The sequence below is a fragment of the Piliocolobus tephrosceles genome, chromosome 9 (genome assembly GCF_002776525.5).
Source record: "Piliocolobus tephrosceles isolate RC106 chromosome 9, ASM277652v3, whole genome shotgun sequence".
Taxonomy (NCBI): Eukaryota; Metazoa; Chordata; class Mammalia; order Primates; family Cercopithecidae; genus Piliocolobus; species Piliocolobus tephrosceles.
This window is the reverse complement of record NC_045442.1, coordinates 38,191,011-38,211,872: the sequence shown is the minus strand read 5'-3', so window position 1 is coordinate 38,211,872 and position 20,862 is coordinate 38,191,011. Positions and strand designations below refer to the sequence as shown.

Sequence of the window (20,862 nt, the reverse complement as noted above, 5' to 3'; positions counted from 1 at the left end):
AGGTGCCATTTCTCTTTGTTCGCTGCTATATTCCCAGAGCCCAGCATGGACGCTGGTCTATAACTGGTGCTCAATAACTATTTGATGAACAAATCAAAAGCAAAGGACTTTACAGGTGCTCTAATAGTACCTCATCTCCCACACAGGCATCAATTCTTCATGTTCCCTGGCGAGTGGACATTTAGCCTCGGCTTGACACAGAATTCAGGGCTTCCTAATGCAGTCTGGTAGGGAGTTGCTCTTACAATAAAAAATTTCTTCCACTGAACTAAATCAATCTCCCTAAAATTTCTAGTCACTAGTCTTGGCACATAAACTCACAAGTGTGGGAAAACCAAAAGAAGTTATGGAAAAACACTTAAATGTTTTTAAACACCTTAATGCAGGGATACATCTATAATTTATTTTCATGGTTAAGATGAATCTGATCTTAACTGGTAACAACAGTCTTTCTCCACTCCACTGTGCTGTTTGAAACAAATATACGACTACTATCTGTTTGGGAGAAAACAATCCTCTAGTGTCAGGGCTGTGGTCCAGAATTGCTGTCTCCATTGATTTTAATACCAATGCATTTGAGTCCCCCAACTCCATAAGTGGGCCAGGGAATGTGCAGCTAGGCCCTCAACAAGCTAGCCTTGTTCTCCAAGCCCATAGTTCTTTTCCACTCCTCAGTGAAAAAATCCAGTATTTCCTACATACCCACTATGTACCAACCACGGTGGTAGACACAGGAGATACAGAGGATGGCGATGTGGTGCTCACAAGGAGCCTTCGGTTTAGAAAAAGGGAGAGTCAAACTGTGCAGAGGAGTTACTCTGGACAAGGCACTGAACTAAGCCAGGAGAAAGACATAGAAACCAAACACAATCAACTCAGCGTGGCCCATGCCAAAACAAACACACATACAAAACACCGCACTGGCTGCCTTAGAAGAGACACGTGGAGAATCCCATCACCGTGGCTTGCACACAGCAGGTGCTCAATGCACAGAATCGAATCAAACCTTGACCAACATCTCATTGTAAGGCTGGGAAAACCAAGGCCCAGATAGGTTAAGGGACTTCTCAAAGTGACTTGTGGTAGTTACTGACAGGGCTGAAGACAGCAACACTCTGTAACACTGTCTCCCTCCCAATGTGTCTTATCCTCCACTGCATGGGGAGAATAGGCAGGATCTGCTACCTGTTATTATGTCTATCTCAGAATAAGCGACGGATTTATTTTTGTAACACTCTTTGTTTGGGTCTCTTGAAATCTGATGACTAAATGTACGCATATCATCTTAGGAACAGGCATTCAATCATTTAACAAACATTTCTTGAGAATATACCCTGTATCAGGCACAAATTTAAGTGTGTGAATGAAGAAATGAAATAAACTTTTGGTCAAATGAGAGGGCTTAACACCCATGTTTATCTCTGCTCTCTTCTGGACTCCCACTAAAAGTACAGTAGACAGATGCGTTTCTTAATGAAAAAGAGACCCCAGCAGATGAGCTATGTCAACAGCAGTGGAGAGCTGACCACCATGCAGCAGCTGATTTAGGTTTCTGTGTTGTCTGCTCTGTTAAGTGCAAGCAGGGCAGGAGCCACTAAACAAGTGCCCAACTCATGGCACAGAAATTCAGGAACTGGAGGCACCAAGGACTCTAAAGGGAAACAGGGTGGGGCTAAAAAGAAGGGTGCCTGCCTGTCTGCAAGTCAGTACAAAGAGCAGTCAGACCCAGGGTCCCTCGTGCAATCTTCTCAGCCTGGTGGTTTCCCTGCCTCAGCCAGCAGAAGGTGGAGATCCACTGATCAGGTAACTTACACCAGAGACACAGCAGAGGGAGGGACACAGCTGAGGGAGGCAGAGAGATGGAAGAGAGGGATGGTGGGTGGGGGCAACTTTCAAAAGACCCAGGGATTGAGTGAAAGTCTGCGTATCAAACAGACTAATACCTAGCCCCTTTCCCCATGGAGGCTCCCAGAATGCAAGAAGGCCAGGCTGTTACTCACCCCACCCCACCCTACCCCACACCCAGGTAAAATCCTCTCCAAGAAAGCCCTATCCAGGAAAGCCCCAGAGAAAAGATCTACCGGCGCTGATATCTAGGTTGCTCCAGTAGAGAAAAAGGGGGCTCTCTGCTGGATCACTCTACAATGAAGTTAACAAGTCCCTTCCTTGTGGCACTGATGCCCAATCAGCATTTCGGTGTCCATTCTTAAAATATACATAGACAATCAAGGATCAGCATGCATGGAAGGATAGCTGCAATGGAAGATACAGTAACCAAAACAAGTAGAAAAAGGGACTTGGAGGAAACAACATCTTCCAAGGAACAGCAGGGAACAGCAGAAAACCATAAAAAAAAAATGCTAATATAAAGGAATTTACTGCACCCATGAAACAAGAATAGAATGTCATCTAAAAAAGAAAAGCAAGCGTTCAGAGAACTAGGGAGCTCTTAGAAAGTAAAACATGCAAATATGTTTCATATGAACATATGAAAGCATAAAGTTTAAAATGGAAAAGGGTTGAAGATAAAGCTGAAGATAGCTCTCTGAAAGTAAGACAAAAATATAATAAAATGAAAAAAGAAAATAAAACATTTTAAAATTATAAACTTGATACAGGAAGTCCAACATTCAACTAATAGGCATTCCAAAGACAAAACACAGAAAATGGAGAAAATGAAATTATTAAAAGATATCTATTTAAGAAAATTTCCCCAACTGAAAGACGTCAATCTTCAGATCAAAAAGGCACACACTGGCCAGATGCAATGGCTCACACCTGTAATCGCAGCACTTTGGGAGGCCGCAGCAGATCACCTGATGTCTGGAGTTCAAGACCAGCCTGGCCAATGTGGTGAAACCCCTGTCTCTACTAACAATGCGAAAATTAGCCAGGCGTGGTGGCACGCGCCTGTAATCCCAGATACTTGAGAGGCTAAGGCACAAGAATCGCTTGAACCTGGGAAGCAGAGGTTGCAGTGAGCCGAGACTGCACCACTGCACTCCAGCCTGGCCAACAGAGTGAGACTCCGTTTCAAAAAAAAAAAAAAAAAAAAAAAAAAAAAAACGGCACACACCAAAGACCCAGGCCAATCATTTTTAAAGCAAGGAAATTTCAAATACAGGAAAAGGAAAAGAAAGAAGATCCTAAAAACTTTCAGTGAAAAAGCAGGTTACCCATAAATGATCAAGAATTAGAATGGTATCCAAATTTTGATAGCAATATTGGAACCTAGATGACAGTGGAATGATGGCTTCAAAATTCTAAGGGAAATGGCTTTCAACTTCAAATTCTAGATGAATCAAATCACCAATCAAATATGAATGTAGAATACGAACATTTTCAGACCTGCAAGCTTAAAATGATCAACTTCCACAGACCCTCTCTCAGAAACTTGTGGAGGAATAAATCAACAGAGAAAACAGAATCCCACCCAGGATAAGATGAGGAAATTCCCAGGATGAGTCATGCCACAGGCCTAGAGGTCAATGGGCAAGAACAAAGGAGAGAGAATGGAGACCCATAGGAGGGAAGTCTTAAAAGGGGTGTAAAAAAAAAAAAAAAAAAAACAGTAATAAAATAAAAAGGAACAAGCCCAGGCACAGTGGCTCATGCCTGTAATCCTAGCACTTTGAGAAGTTGAGGAGGGAGGATTGTTTGAGGGCAGGAGTTAGAGACCAGCCTGGACAATCTAGTGAAACTCCATTTCTACCAAAAAAACTTTAAAAATTAGCTCACATGGTGGTGCCTGTAGTCCTAACTATTCAGGAGGCTGAGGCAGGAGGATCACTTGATCCCAGGAGGTCAAGGCTGCAGTGAGCTACAATCGCACCACTGCACTCTAGCCTGGGGCACAGAGCAAGGCCCCATCTCAATAAATAAATAAACAGGAACACATGTTATAAAACAAATGTTTTAAGATGCTGTCAGATACTTTGCAAATTAGCAACAAGTACATAGAAACTAAGTAAATAGAAAATGTAAGATAATTATTAACTCAAAAAATGTACAAGAAAGAAAATGTTATAGTATACTATATGGCTCTGTCATGAACACTATTTACACAGCCAAAATAATGTCAGCACCAAATATCAATGTAATCAAAAATTGTGATTTATCTATAATGAAAGAATAGGAAGAAAGGAAAGTATTGGGGTGCAGAGGAGAGGCTCCAATCCATAGTAAGACATCAAGACAAAACATCTAAAAGTAACCTCTACGCTCACACCTGTAATCCCAGAACTTTAGGAGGCCGAGGTAGGAGTTCTTGAGGCCAGGAGTTAAAGTCCACCCTGGCCTCAAGCAAAGTCTCAACATAGCAAGACCCTGTCTCTACAAAAACAAAAATAAGGAAAAACAAAAATAACATCTAAAATGAACAATCAGAAAACAGCATTGTAAACAGGTAACAATAAATATGACAGTAATATCAGGAGAAACAGCTCAGTGCATTAGAAGTAACTGTTGTAAACAGAGTAACAGCAGCCCCTGAAAGATGTCTACATCCTAACCACCATGCCTGGCTAATTCTTTGTATTTTGTGTAGAGATGAGGTTTTACTATGTTGGCCAGGCTAATCTTGAACTCCTGGCCTCAAGTGATCCAACGGCCTCAGCCTCCCAAACTGCTAGGATTACAGGCATGAGCCACTGCACCCAGCCAGCCTTTATATTTTTCTGTAGTATTATTTGACTTTTTTTTTTTTCTTTTTTTGAGACGGAGTATGGCTCTGTTGCCCAGGCTGGAGTGCAGTGGCACGATCTCGGCTCACTGCACTCCCTGGTTCCCTCACTGCACTCCCTTGAACTTCCGCCTCCCTGGTTCAAGCGATTCTCCTGCCTCAGCCTCCAGAGTAGCTGGGATTACCGGCGCCCGCCACCATGCCTGGCTAATTTTTGTGTTTTTTTAGTAGATATGGGGTTCTGCCATGTTGGCCAGGCTGGTGTCAAACTCCTGACCTCAGGTGATCTGCCCACCTGAGCCTCCCAATGGATTACAGGCGTAAGCCACCACACCCAGCCTATTTGACTTTTGAAACTCTGTGTGGGGCAGGGGTGCATGGTGGCTCATGCCTGTAATCCTAGCACTTTGGGAGGCCGAGATAGGCAGATCACTTGAGGTCAGGAGTTCGAGACCAGCCTGGCCAACATTGTGAAACCCTGTCTCTACTAACAATAAAAAAATTAGCTGGGGGTGGTGGTGCTCTCCTGTAGTCCTAGACACTCGGGAGGCTGAGGCAGGAGAATCGCTTGAACCCAGGAGGCGGACGTTGCAGTGAGCTGAGATCCCGCCACTGCACTCCAGACTTAGTGACAGAGGGAGACTCCGTCTCAAAACAAACAAAAAAGAAACTCTCTGTGTACACACACACACACACACATATATATGCGAATTTTGATACAAATTAAAATTTAATTTAAAAAGAGAAGAAACACAGACTCACTCTATTCCTAGAACTCACAATATGGGGGAGGAAACAGACAAGAGAACCAGCAATAACAACAGAAGTAGAAAGCTGAACACAAGAAGAAGTAGAAAGCTGAACACAAGAAGAAAGGCATCTCTTTTTTTTTGAGATGGAATTTCACTCTTGTTTACTCAGGTTAGAGTGCAATGGCGTGATCTCAGCTCACTGCAACCTCCACCTTCTGGGTTCAAGCAATTCTCCTGCCTCAGCCTCCTGAGTAGCTGGGACTACAGGCGTGCACCACCACGCCCAGCTACTTTTTTGTATTTTTAGTAGAGATGGGGTTTCACCATGTTGGCCAGGCTGGTTGTGAACTCCTGACCTCAGGTGATCCACCTGCCTCGGCCTCCCAAAGTGCTGGGATTACAGGCATGCGCTACCACGCCCAGCTGAAAGGCATCTCTTTAAGATGTGAGGGAAGTATGAGGGAAGAAAGCATCAGCCAGGAAACGCAGAAAAAAGCCTTCTGGTGAGGGAACCAGTCCTGGTGGGAGGTGCAGGGGGGCCTGGCCTTTGGGGACGTGTAGTAGGGAATGACTGGGCATCTGGTGGTTTGGCAGAGCAGGCAGGAAAGCATGGAGGCTCAGCACCAGCAGGTTTGATGCCTACCCTATCCCTGGCTTCTTCAGCTGGGGTATGGGACTGATACGCATTATTTAGGGCGGGCTGGGACAAATGAGGGCCCACGATAAACACATTTTCCTAGAACGTCAATTGTATTCAACTGTAAAGCAACTGAAATACTTTTATACTAAAACCAGCACAGATATATTACAGAGAATACAAAACTCATGTGATTTTTTAATACAAAACTGCAGACTTCAAGGTGACTTCTTGTTTGCGGGGCCCACTTTAGATTCTAAAGTACTTGCTGACCACTGAGCATCAAGAGTCAATCCTCTCTGTAACTAATCAGAGTCAGAAGAAAAGCATAAAGCGGTACAGCATCCATCCATCAAAGCATCTGGGGACTTTACACCAGCAACTGCTGGTGGGTGCCCACCCTCCCAAGGTCCCACTTGCGTCCCACTCAACACTAATCAGAAAGTTAACAAGCATCTCATTCTTTTCCAAAAGGGTCTGGGTCCTGCTACAGCCAGTTAGGTTAGCTCAGCCTGAGGAAACAGAGAAAACAATGATGCTAATTCTTCCTAGATGTGCTCTCTAGGCCATAGCCTGCCAGCCCCTATTCTAAGCAGTACAGCAGTCACTGAGAAGAGCCCCACCTCTGCCATCAGCAGCCCTAGCCCTTATAGTACAGGCCTCTGTTTACAGAATGCATTAAAGACACTTTTTCCATGGAAGGAAGCCTAGAAACAGGGTACATCCCTTGAGAGAGGGTGTCCCTTGTGGTCCACAATACAAGGGTGGAAACTTTTTTCTATTGTTGTAAAAACAATAACCGCATGACAGAGACCTGGGAACTTTTTTTTCTATAAAAAGCCACTGCTGACCACAGAAGAAGTAGGGGGATAAATCAATGGAAGGCCACACAGAAGTAAAAAGCAATTTAGTTGGATTTGGTTCATTTGCCTCTTTTTTGTTTTGTGTGTAAAATACATACACATTCAAAAAAGACTGAACTCAATTGATTTTATTTATTTATTTATTTATTTATTTATTTGGATGGAGTCTCACTCTGCAATCTCGGCTCACTGCAACCTCCACCTCCCAGGCTCAAGCAATTCTCTCTGCCTCAGCCTCCTGAGTAGTTGGGATTACAGGCACCCACCACCACACCCAGCTAATTTTTGTAATTTTTAGTAGAGATGGGGTTTCACCATGTTGACCAGGCTGGTCTTGAACTCCTGGCATCAGGTGATCCACCCGCTTCGGCCTCCCAAAGTGCTGAGATTACAGGTGTGAGCCACCATGCCTGGCCCTCAACTGATTTGAAATGAAGAACAGAGAACATTAAATTTTAATGGCAATAGATTAAAAGAAACTACAAAGATATATTGCTGACAATAAGGAAAGAATGAGGGAGGAGGACAAGGAGAAAGAGGTAAGAAAAAGAAATGGATAGAGGAGGGAGACGTAGGAAAAGAAGAATGGGGGACAGCAAGATTCAAGGACGGGCCCACATGCCTAACCACACAGAAAAATGGGGAGCCACCAAAGGACCCACAGAGATACTTCCTAGGGCTTGAAGAGTTAGCCAAAGTCAATTACGTTGTTCATGGCCAGCTGTTGGCTATAGTTCCAGACCTTGAACTACTATCACCCTTTATCCTTGCCTTCGAATGGTTAATGCTCTGGTCAACCACTGTTCACAGCTCTTTAATTGCTCATTGAAAATTCTGAGGCTTAGCTTAGGTCACAAGCCAGAAGCTCCCCCAAATGAGCCATAATTCAGTAGATCATTCATCTCCAAGTATCTCCTCTGAAAAGGGAGTATGTGAAACAATATCTCATAAAACGTTCAAAGCACCGATGAAAATCCAAGGAGAAAATGCCGCTTGCACGGAAATGAAATCCATGGAAAAGTGTTTTGTGTTTTGCATTTACAAAAAAACCGGGACTTCAGCAGAACTGAGTCCCACCTCAGCATCAGCCAGCATCACCACCCACGCCCCTGACTTTCCACATGTCCACGTTCTGCATGCTCCCATGGATCTAAAGGCCTCAGTTGGCCCTGAAACTGAGCAGCCTCCATGCCACTCTGCAATCTGAGGGTCAACAGCAGCAATCCCAAGGAGATTCCAAGTGAGTCTCAGGTTGAGGCTGAACTCTCAGTCCACTCCCCCAACCCCCATTCTAGTCTACCAAACCTCTCCTCACTTCAGCCCAAGGGCTGCAGAAGAGCTCAGCTGTTTCAGAGACAACAGAGCCTCCCCCTTTCAAGCTCCATCCTTTTCTCCTCCAAGCTTGGTTTCTGTGTTTTTCCCTTCCTCACATAACCTGTCCCCAGCCTCCTACTTTCTCTTGTCTGTTTCTCCAGTCTCTCTCTTCTTGTGCTCCTATTTCCTCCTCATGTTTTCCTATTCCATCTTAGGATCCTTTCTCTCAGAGGAAGAGGGGGCTTAACAGATACATATAGGCCGGCACAGTGGCCCAAGCCTATAACCCCAGCATGCTGGAAAGCTGATGCAGGCAGATAGCTTGAGTCCAGGAGTTTGAGACCAGCCTGGGCAACACAGCAAAACCCTGTCTCTACAAAAAGCACAAAAATTAGCTGGGTGTGGTAGTGCATGCCTGTGGTCCCAGTTCCCCGGAGGCTGAGGAAGGAGGACTGCCTGGGCCCAGGAGGTCGAGGCTGCAGTGAGCTGTGACTGTGCCACTGCGCTCCAGCCTGGGTGACAGATGAGACCCAGTCTCAAAACAACCACCACCACCAAAACACAAAAACAAACAACAAAACAAAACAAAAAAACCCCAGATACATGTGGAAACAAGATCTACAATCTCTCCACCTGAGTTCCCACCCCAACTCCACGTCTTGCTAGCTGTGCCACCTTGGAAAAATGGCCAAACCTCCCAACCCCTCAAATTCCTCAGTTTGGCAGAGGAGGGGGCGGAACATGGCAATCACAGAGGTCTTTTATAACTCTCATCTTCTAGATAGGTAAACGTTCACCTGTAGAACCATAAATAAACCAGCAAGTTAAACATCCACAGGGAAAGAGAACAAATTACAAAAACTCCTTTTCCTCAGCAATCTACCACCCCACCCTCCTCTCCCACAGACAACCACTCACTCTGGGGGCTCTCTCTGTGCCTCTCACTCTGGGCCATTCCAGCTCTGAATTATTTATGTACTTACAGTAAAACCTCACCAATCACAGTAATCAAGGAAAAGGCAGATGTGAATCCAACAGAAACCTGCATCCTAGAATACTTCTTTCATGCCATTGTGCAATACTTTGAATTTATTATCAGTTTAGCAAACAGGAAAGAACCTGAAAATGCCGTCACAAACTGTGACTCTAAGAACAGTGGAGTTGTCAGGAACCCTGGAAGACCCTCTGCCCTATCATCCTCCACTTCACCAGCAAGGACACAGGCCCAGAGAGCAGAAGCCCAAACCCCAAAGATTGGTGGCCAGGACCAAAGCCAGCTGTCCTGCCTCTGGTCCAGAGCTCCTCCACCAAAGCTTTTTGAGACCATTCATGCCTTTCTCCTAGAGAGAGGTCAAATCCTAAATTACCATAGAGTGCCCTCTACAGCAAATCTATCTCCACATCCAGGGAGGGGTCAGGAGATAAGTTTGGATTATCAATGCTGAACAATAAAAACTTTCTTTCCTGGCCCTGCCCTTTCATTCTTTGCAAAGAAAGCCCTGGACTCTGCTATCTGTTTTGAACTCTCTTTTAGAGAAGGGGAAAGAGGGGAATAGCTGAGCAGTGCTTTGTTCTACCAGGAAGAAGAATTTGCTCATCCTTTCCCATAACTCCTACCCACTCCCCAATATGCCCAATCTCTTCTGGAAAGTTTACAGAAACTCTCCAACTACAACAAATGAAAGCAGGCAGGAGAAGGAAAGGGCCAACAAGGTGGGTATAGTCCACAAGATGGCAATACCCTCCCAACTCTTTACTCCAGAGGGTAGACAGCACTTCATTTCAGTTGCTAATTCCCTGCAGGGAAGTCACTAGAGGAGTGGTCTCAGGGCCCTCCAGCTGAGAAATGTGCTCTCTGCAACCCCTGGAGAACTAACCGTTTCCTAACCATCTGCTCCAACAGTGCCTAGGGCAAAGGTGCCAACAGACCAACCCTTCCCTTCTTTCCCCTCAGGCCAAGAGGGAGACATCAGAGCTTGGTTGGCAAGGGGCTATTTAAGGCAGCATCCAGAGGGCGGGGCAGAAAACTGCTGGAGGCATCCTTCTCCTCCACCCCTCCCCCTCACAGCCCAAACACACGCCCCTCACTCTGTAGACAGCCATCTACCTCATCGGTGTCTGAAGGCTGTAGATATGTCCATCATCTGTTTTCTGTCACTGATGCTGCTGACCCCTCTGCTGCCCACCCCACTTTTAATCCAACCCTCCTCTCTTCGATCACCACCAAGATACCTTTCCAACCAAAAACACAGAATTGAATCTAAGCAGAGGAGCTCAAAACACAAGGAGAGTGAAGACATCCCCCGCCTCCACTTAAGAGAGGAAAAAGGGCGCGGGGGGGCTGGGCGGGGGCGGGGGGTTGAGGGGAGAGATGGAGTCAGAGGCCTGACATGCCAGATAGGTTCCATGATGTCTCTAGATGAACCTCCCTCCTATTGACGGTGAAACCAATTCCAGCAATTTCAGCAGGTCGGCCCTGTGACAACAGGGGCATCCCAACGCTCAGTGTTTAAAACAAAAATCCAAAGGCTCGCCCAGAACATGCTGGGAAAACCCGAGGACTGGATAAAACGAGCCACGCTCAGTGGGATCCCTTCTGCTTTTATGTAGCAATGTAATAGCGTAATAAATTCTTGTCTGCCTGGAGAAAGCAGGCACTGGTGAATTTCAAAGCCATCTTACGACAGCGGATGTATGGGGATGCAGAATTCGACAGCACATTCCCCCATGAAGGAAACATAATGACTTCAAGCCTCTTTCCCCCTCTATCTTGAATGGCGCTACCACGTATCAAGGAAGCCACGTCGGAAAGCAGCGAGGTGGGAGCAGGGGATGCCCGGGGAATTCGGAGAAGGGAGTTGCTTGCTGTCCATGTCGGTGATGAGCTGCCTAGCAAGATGCTGTCAGCCACTCGAGGAGAAAAAGGGGCACGGGCGGCACGGGCAGGCGCGGTGTCCCCGGCGCATACTCTTCCCGGTTCATTCAGGCGGGTCCGGCCAGCCGCGTCGTCCTTGCGCCCCTCCCGCCGCCCTCTCCAGGGGATGCTGATGAATGAACACACCTGAGATGCCTACATCCTGCCGCTCGCTCCCTCCGCCTTCCTCTGGCTGCTGCAGAGGTGCCCCTCCTCGGTAGTTTCACTTTACAGCACAAACCCATCCGGGCTTTGATGTCTCCTTCACCCACCCATATTGCAGCCACCCTGAGACGGGCGGACATTCTCTCCTAGCAGAGGCCACGATCGCACTACCCTCCACCCACCAAAAAAGGAAATTTATAAAAACCCCAACCCTGGAAGCCCCCAGATCCTCCGCACCCTGGGGAACTTCCCTTGAAAGACTAGGGATCCGCCGAGCAGGCAGGATGGACGGTTCGACCGCGGGGGACCACCGCTTTTCCCGTGCCCATAGGGGGATGCTCTGGGGGAGGGGGTCGCCCAAGTCCCTCCAACAGCTGGCCCTTTAAATGCGCTTCCTCCGAGGGCTGAACAAAGGCGCCGCCCGCGGGGGCCGGGCCGCGCACACCCCCGGCGCCGCCGCTGCCGAGCGGGCGAGCGCGGCCGGGCGGGCGGGCGCGGGCTTACCTTGCTGGTCGCCGGGCAGGCGGGCTGCGCGCGTCCGCCCCACTCGCACTACACGCTGCAGCTGGCCCCGCTCTGTTTTTCTGGGACTCAGTGCTGACTTCACCGACACTCCGCGGACAACCAATGGGCTGCGGTGCCCGCCCCCTCATTAGCATGCCTCTGGAACCGTCCACTCTGGCAGCGCCGGGCCAGCGGGCGGAGCCAGGGGGCGGGGCCGGGCCCGGCAGTGACAGGAAGGGGCGTGTGCGCAGATGGGAGGCGAGGAAGCGTCTGGCTCCTGGCTCCTGGCTCCTGGCATTGTGAGCCCGCCGGCCTCCGCCGGTAACGGGCGCGCGGGCCAACTGACCCTTTCCGTCCTGGCCGGGCCGGACGCTGGCCTGGCGTGCCTTCTGGTTCTTCAGAAGGGTCGCCCACGGGGAGCTTGGAAGGAACCTTAGACGTAAAATAACAGTGATAAATTATTTAACCCCTGGGCCTCAGTTTACCCATCTGTAAAATGGCATAATAGTACCGATTTCGTAAAATCTAGTGAAGATTAACATAGTTAACATAGGTGATGCATTTAGATCAGTGCCTGCTGGCCGTCGTGCTACATAAATGTTTGCTGTTATCATTCGTGTGCTCTGTACCAACCAGTGTGCTTAATGCTTGCTGGATATTTCCTCATTTGATCCTCTTAGCCTGATAAGAGAGGAACGATTACTAATCCATATTTTTCTAGTGAGAAAACTGAAAATAATTACTATTTTTATGCGGGAAAACTGAGGTGTAGTTTAAGTGACTTATCCGAGGTCACACAGCAAGTGGTGCAACCAGGATTTGAACCCAGGCTCTGAGATTTCACTCATGCAACACACATATATTTAGAGGCTCTGTGGCATTGCTGGACCCCGGTGTTAACTGCAGAGAAGAAGACAGGCAAGGCCTTTTCCTTCAGGAAGTTTCCATTTTAGTGGAGACAAACAAGTAAATAAATAAGATCCTCTGCAATGTGAAAAGTAGAGTGCATACAATGCAACAGGGTCATTGCAAGTGGAGGGAAGGCACTGTGTTAGATGGTGTTCAGAGCTAACCACTGTGCTATACTATTCTCCTAACCTCCTCTAGTCCCCCTCAGAGTTACAGAGACAGGGATCAGAGTGGGGAAACTGCTGGCCCAAGGTGGCGGAGCCAGCAAGTACTGGTGTGGAACTCGCTCCCTCCATGCCCAGCTTCCCACATCCCTGAAGATAAGACAGTCGCCCCTTGGGCTGAGCACAACTGATTTTTGTCAACTGCCCTTGCAAGAATATTCAGCCAGAACACGTTCCCAGTGAACAGGCTGTGGGTGGTGGGGTAAAGACTGGCCTTGATGACTGCACAGACTGATCAGAAGCTCATCAGCAAAGATTCTTAGATGTCAGGGAACGGTGACCCTTTGTCTTTGGTGACCACCTGGTGTCCTCTGCTGTGTAAAAAAAAGAAGAAGAAGAAGAAGAAGACTCCTAGCCATCTGGAAGCTTACTGTACAAATGAGAAAACACTGGGGAACTACTCAACCTAGGGAGTCCCCAGCCCACACCTTCCCCTACCTGCACCTTATCCTGCAGCTTTTCAAAGAACACTTCCCAGGCTCTCCTATTTACTCCACAATCTGCGTAAAGACAGCTCTCTCTGGGCTATAAAGTAATAAAACAGCTAATACTTATTAAGCACATCTAGGCTGCTATGCACTGTACTGTACTTGTGCTAACAGCTTCATATGCATTAACTCACATCCAGCACACAACCCCAGGTGGGAATAGTATTGTTATTCTGAGGTTATCCATAGAGGTGGAAAACAAAGGGTAGAGAGACTGGTTACTTACCCAGCAAATTCAGGGCAACACCATTTTAGAATAGCCAAAAAAAAAAAAAATCAAAGCAATCCAAATATCCAATTTGAGTGCATTGGTTAATGATAGTACAACCATATGACAGAAGATCATATATTAATAGCTACAAAAAATGAAGAGGTTTATTGACACATAAAGATGCTCCTAATAGGCTGGGTGTGGTGGCTCATGCCTGTAATCCCAACACTCTGGGAGGCCAAGGTGGGCAGGGTCGGATCGCCTGAGCTCAGGAGTTCGAGACCAGCCTGGGAAACATGGTGAAACCCCATCTCTACTAAAAAATCCAAAGTTAGCTGGGCATGGAGGCATGCACCTGTGGTCCTAGCTTCTTGGGAGGCTGAGGCAGGAGGATTGCTTGAGCCTGGGAGGCAGAGGTTGCAGTGAGCCAAGATTGTGCCACTGCACTCCAGCCTGGGCAACAGAACGAGACTCCATCTCAAAAAAAAAAAAAAAAAAAAAAAAAAAAAGATGCTCAGATTATTGAATGGAAAAATAGATTGAAAACTAGTTTTATACTGCAATCCCATTAGAACTATTCTTATGGGACTGCAAGTAATTATTTTTGCTCATCTATAGTTTTCTGATTTTTTTCTTCACAAACATCTACCAACTTGTCTAATGAAAATAAAACAAAATAATTTTAAGATGAAAGACCAGACTCTATCAATGAAGATTTCAACTATACCATCTCAAGGAATCAACTATACCATCTAAGGCTTCAAGTCATCCCTCAAATATTGAACCTCTCTGCTGTTTCCAGTCTGTGTCACTGTTGCTTGTCTCACTGTAAGGCATAACATTGCCATTAGGATTTATGAAAGAAATGGAAAAATAGTGGAAAGTCAAGAGAGAAGGAAAGTGGAGAAAACAGAAAGAAAAATCCTACTGGTGACTCGCGCAGTAATCCCAGCACTTTGAGAGGCCAAGGCAGGTGGATCACAACGTCAAGAGTTCGAGACCAGCCTGGCCAACATGGTGAAACCTTGTCTCTACTAAAAATACAAAAAAGTAGCTGGGCGTGGTGGCACGCGCCTGTAATCCCAGCTACTCAAGAGGCTGAGGCAGGACAACTGCTTGAACCCAGGAGGTGGAGGTTGCAGTGAGCCAAGACCACGCCACTGCACTCCAGCCTGGCGACAGAGCAAGACTCCATCTCAAAAGAAAAAAGAAAAAAAGAAAAATCCTACTGTCCTTCAGGACTCATCTCAGGTGTTTCCTCCAAGAAAATGTTCAAAGTCACTGTCTTTTGACGGATTGTGTTTCTGTTTTTGTTTCTGTTTTTGAGACAGGGTTTCACTCACTCCTGTCACCCAGGCTGGAATGCAATGGTGCAATCTCGGCTCACTGCAGCCTTGACCTTCTGAGCTCAAGGGATCCTCCTGCCTCACCCTCCCAAGTAGCTGGGACTACAGGCACAGGCCACTGTGGCCAGCTAATTTTTTGTATTTTTGGTAGAGACAGAGTTTCACCATTTTGCCAGGCTGGTCTCGAACTCCTAAACTCAAGCAATCTGCCCACCTCAGCCTCCCCAAGTGCTGGGATTACAGGCGTGAGCCACTGCACCTGGCCAGTCTTTCAATGTCTTAACACTGAAAGCAACCCAAGAAATCATCAGTTGTAATCGTGTTAGTTCATCCTATCTCCAGTCATTCATGGATTCATCTGGCCCTGAACCAGGTGCTGGCTACAGGGTGGTGAGGGACGTACTTGCTCCCTACTTCCCAAAGGTGAGCCCTAAGGAACCAGAGGCCCAGGGAGGTTCGTTTGAGCAGGGCCAGCCCTGTGGGGATGCAGCCTGTGCTGAGGCAGGCCCCACACTTGATTACATGCTCTGCCGTCACCATCTTGAAATTCTTCATTTTTGAACAAAGGGCCCTGCCTTTAATTTTTGAACTGAGCCCTGTAAATTATGTAACCTGTCCTGGGGAGGGTGAACCTCGAGGCCTTGTCAGTGCATCAGTGACTGAGCCTTGAGTAAAACTTCCCGTTCTCCAGTCTCAGTCTTCACGGTTTCTCTTAAACCTGGGTCCCCAGGGAAACAGGAGGACTCCTGCCTTCCAGCCCTACAGTGCTTCATTTCTTCCTTTCTCATGGAACTTGCCATATTTGGTATAAATTCCTATATATTTGTGTGTAGTCTTATCCCTCATTTCCTCCCCCCAGCAGATTGTAAATTCCATGAGGTCGTGCCTTGTGTCTGCTCATCTCAAACAGTGTTTAGTCCTGTGTTTTACACGCTGTTTAAAATGTGCTTAAGTGTAATTTAATCTTATTAGTAACTCTTCGTTTTCTTTTCATGTGTATCAGATTATTCCCAGCAGTCCTTCCACTGTTGGAGAGAAATAAAAATATCAGGCAGAGAGTCATGCACACAAACCAGAATCATAAACGTGCTGTGGGAAGCATCCCCCAAGCAGGCCATAAGTGTGAGGAATTAGGAAAGGAGGGAGCAGGATTTTTCAGAGGACAGTCCAGAATCATCAGCCTTTACTTCATCTTCAGAGCCACACAGACTGGGAGAGAGGGAAATAAACTAGAGGCTCTGGAGCTGGCAGTAGCATAACAGTTAAGGCTGCGGGCTCCAGAGACACCTGGCAGAATCCTAGTTCGGTGCCCAGTGTGCAGACTTCCCTCGTCTGTAACCTGGAGAAAACACAACCCTCCGTAGGTTTACTTGCAAGCTGAAGATGAGATCATGCATGGATAGTGCCTACACTGCCTGACACACATAAGCATCAATAAGTGAATATTATTTTAACATTACTAGGAGGCAGTGTTGAGAAAGACACCTTCTTAGAATACGTTGGTTTTGGTAAGCTGTTTTCCCAGTTACCCAAAATATTGACCACAGTCGTTTTCAGAGATGTCATGCTGGAGAATGCCAGGAGAAAAGAAGAAAATCAAATGAGAGAAAGGGAGTTATGAATCAGAGTTTTGCTGCTGTATCACCAAAAACCCCTTGATGACGTTTGTCTAATGCCTTCTGTAGCATCTTACAGAAAATGAAGTAAGCAGTGGAAAGAGCAGAACTCCTCAAATAACTGATTGTCTTGTTTCTTACTGATTAATTACTGAGAAAAAAGCAAATCTACACACACGTGCCTCAGGGCACGGAACTGATTTGAAGATGATGGAATGCCTGAGCCAAGAATTCCACATTCCTTAGAGGTTAATGCTGGTGGACGATGCTTTAGGGAAGTTTGGTGAAATGGTGGAGTAGGTCAAGAGAGGTCTATGGAGCAGGTAGAAAACCAGAGGAGCAGGAGGGATTACTGTGCTTGGGAAGCAGGGCTAGGATGAGTATGAGTAACCCCAGGACTCTGTTCACAGGGCCTCTGTTTATCAATCTATAAACACTGACTCTGGCTGGCACACTGGCGCACGCCTGTAATCCCAGTGCTTTGGGAGGCTGAGTTGGGAGGTCACTTGATCTTAGGAGTTTGAGGTTACAGTGAGCTATGATTGCACCACTGCACTCCAGCCTGCGTAACAGAGCAAGATGCTGTATCTAAAAGAAAATAAAAATAAAAACACTTGCTCCAGTGTGTCTTGTGTTGTTGCTTGGGAGAAAACTTGTACACATAATAGCACCCCAAATATTGTATTATATTTGACCAAATATCCAAGGTTTGGCTTGGAGATTATTTTATTCTGTTAGATAGCCAAAGACATTTAAAATGTTGGCCTGGCGAGGCACAGTGGCTCCTTCCTATAATCTCAGTGCTTTGGGAGACTGAGGCAGGAGTGCACTTGAGGCCAGGAGTTTGAGACTAGCCTGGGCAACAGAGGAAGACATTAGCTCTACAAAGAAATTTTAAAAAATTAACTGGCCAAGGCCAGGCACGGTGGCTCACACCTATAATCTCAGCACTTTGGGAGGGTGAGGTGGGTGAATCACTTGAGGCCAGGAGTTTGAGACCAGCCTGGCCAACATGGCAAAAACCCATCTCTATTAAAAATACAAAAATTATCCAGGCATTGTGGCAGGTGCCTGTAATCCCAGTTACTCAGGAGGCTGAGGCAAGAGAATTGCTGGAACCCAGGAAGTGGAGGTTGCAGTGAGCCGAGATCATGCCACTGCACTCCAGCCTGGGCAACAGAGTGAGACTGTGTCTCAAAAAAAAAAAAAAAAAAAAAAAACATAGATATTAGCTGGGCATGGTGGTGTGTACCTGTAGTCTTAGCTACTCAGGAGGCTCAGACAGGAGGATCACTTGAGCCCAGAAGTTCCAGCCTCCAGTGAGCCATGATCACATTGCTGCACTCCAGCCTGGGCAACAGAGCAAAATCCTGTTAAAAAAAGAAGAAAAGAGGGAGGGAGAGAGGGAGGGAGGGAGGAAGGAAGAAAGGAAGGCGGGCAGGCAAGCAAAATCCTGTAAAAAAAGAAGAAGAAAAGAAGAAGGAAGGAAGGGGATGGGAGGGGAGAGGAGGGGAGGATAGAGGAGAGAGGAGGGGGAGCGGAGGGGAGGAAACAAGAAGGGAGGAGAGGGGAGGGGAGGAAGGAAGGAAGGAAAGAGGGAGGGGGAAAGAAGGAAGTTGACCTCGATGGACCTTTGAGAGAAATTACAAGTACAGAATACACTTCTGTCAACTTCTACTGTGTCAGTGGAAGGTTGGGGTTTGGGAGAGGGTAAGACAAGGTGCCAATCTGAAGACAGCTGCTGAGAGATCAGTTTTTTTTCTGACTGGGGCAGGGGATTTATTGGTCAGAACATGCTGCGTTTACCTTAGAAGACTTCCTACTTTAAAGTAATTACATGAATGAAGTGTTTACTTGAGAAAACCATTTTTAGGTTGGAGGATACAGCTGATAACTCTAGGAGAGGCATTGTGATTGAGGCTGGAGAGATGAGGAGAAGTGTCAGGAAGCAGGAATAAGGACAGAGAGAGGAGGAAGAAGAAGGTGGCACAGGGAAATTGGGAGAGAGCCAGAGAAAGTGAGAGAGAAAGTGAGATCATCTTGATAGACTGAGAAAAAAACACTGCAACTTCAGAAACCGAGCAACTAGCCTCACTAATATAACCCTAACAAGGTTAAAAAATCAACAACAATGGTGTTAAAAGAATAACTGATGTTCTGGAAGCCGCTGGAAGCTTGTCAGAGGTGATTGGAAGAGTTCACTGAGGGAACTCATTACACAGGACCAAATCAAGTCACAGGGGTGCCCTGGGAAAATTAATTCCACTTCTTCAGCATTTCTCGAGTGGAGATGCGGAGTGCTTGGGGGAGTGGGGCAGGGCAGAAGTGAAGGTGGCTGGACCGCGCATTGGGTATCAGCCCCTTCTCCATTACCTCAGCAAGTCTGTCCTGTCCCCGAACTTGCTTTCCTGCTCCCTCTAAGCAAAGCCTAAACCTTGAGTTACCTCGACCCACTTTCTTGAAGGGCAGTTTAGTAACCATCTCTGGTCACCTGGCCATGCCCCGTAGGGATCTTACCACCTGCTCGCCCAACTGTCTGAACCAAGTGGTTCACTCAAGTGTACATAGGCTGTCTCTCAGAGGAGGCCTGGGAAAGTCCTCTGTTTCCAGGGATGTTTGGAGCCCTCTTTAAATGGACAAATCTAAGCCATGCTTGCATGACCTGCCTGTTTCTGTGGCTCAGTTTGTAAAAAGGAGATATTCTGAAAAAAACATGTCCTACAGCCAAAGGGAGTGAGAGCAACTGGACTTCGTTGACGGGAGAACTGGACAGAGATACCTATCTCCTCCCTTAGGCCAAAAGAACCAAGGACTTCTTCATTTGACCTTGAAGAGGAAGCTGAGCAGAAACAGACAGCATGCTAGAACCAGGTTTCCAGAACCTGTTGCAGCCCAGGCTGCCTCCTCCAGAGAGGAAGGGTTATTCACAGTGAATCCTCCAACAGGAGCAGAGTAAGGACTCCCAAGGGGTCAATGGCAGCCCCTTTACTTGAGTTCAGTGTGGCCCCTATTGACAAGGCTCAATACGTTAAACAACGTGGTTCCCCCAGTTGGTATACAAACCATAGGCCACTGGGTGGATGAGTCCCACTCTTTGATTCCAGAGGATGTTATACCTGGACTAGGGCTGCTAATTCTCAAATAGTTCTCAGAGGGTGGGGAGCAACCAGACAGGTGGCCCTGGGATTGTAGAAAGAGAACTCTCAAACTGTTCAGTTAACCAACATCATGTGCCTACTGTGTTCCAGGTCTCAGTGTTGGAGAACCAGAAAATAAGGATCCTGTCCTGAAAACACAACTGAGTGGAAAGACCAATAAATACACAGTCAATCACAAGACAATGTAACAGACACACTCTTCTCTTTTTTTGAGATAAAATTCACATACATGAACTTTACTGTTTTAAAGTGTATAATCCAGTGATGTTTAGTATAGTCATAAGGTTGTGCAGACATCACCACAATCAAATTCTAGAATATTTCATCACCACATGCACAAAAAGTTATATCTATTAGCAGTCACTCCCCATTTTCCTTCTCCCCAATCCCTGGTGATAACTAATATACTTTCCATCTCTATAGATTTGCCTATTCTGGACACCTCATATAAATGGAACCATATTATATATGGCCTTTTGCATCTGACCTCATTCATTTAGCATAATGTTTTCAAGTTTCATCCTTGTTGTAGCATGTATCAGTATTTTGCCCCTTTTTATGGCTGAATAATATTCCATTGTACGTCTATAGCACAGTTTATTCATCCATTCCTCAGCTGACAGACATTTGGGTTGTTTCCACTTTTCTGCTGCTATGAATAATGCTGCTATGAACATTTATGTACAAGTTTTTGTGTGAACATATGTTTTCAAGTTTCTTGTGTATATACCTAGGAGTGGAGTTGCTGACTCATATGGGAACTCTATGTTTAAGTTTTGGAGAAACTGCCAGACTGTTTTCCAAAGCAGCTGCACCATTTTACATTCACACCAGTAATGTATGAGCTGCAATTTCTCCAAATCCCCACCAATACCTGTTATTGTGTGTAATTTTTACTATAGCCATCTCAGCAGGTATAAAGTGGTATCTCATTCTGGTTGGCTGGTTGATTTTTATTTTTCTTTTATTTTGATTAGAGACGGAGTCTCTCTATGCTGCCCAGGCTACAGTGCAGTGGCTATTCACAGATGTAATCACAGCACATTGCAGCCTCGAACTCCTGACCTCAAGTGATCTTCC

The 20,862-nt window shown here is 46.4% G+C and overlaps 1 protein-coding gene across 2 annotated transcripts in view; it reads right to left on the bottom strand.

Annotated features, from left to right (window-relative positions):
• The window catches only part of SORBS1 (sorbin and SH3 domain containing 1), a 252,584-nt gene extending 240,653 nt beyond the window's left edge, over positions 1-11,931 (bottom strand). For both annotated transcript variants that reach the window (XM_023206238.1, XM_023206236.1), the window contains exon 1: positions 11,831-11,931. The gene's annotated coding sequence lies outside the window, so the exon portion shown is untranslated. The remainder of the gene's footprint in view (positions 1-11,830) is intronic.
• Between the last annotated feature and the right edge of the window lie 8,931 nt (positions 11,932-20,862).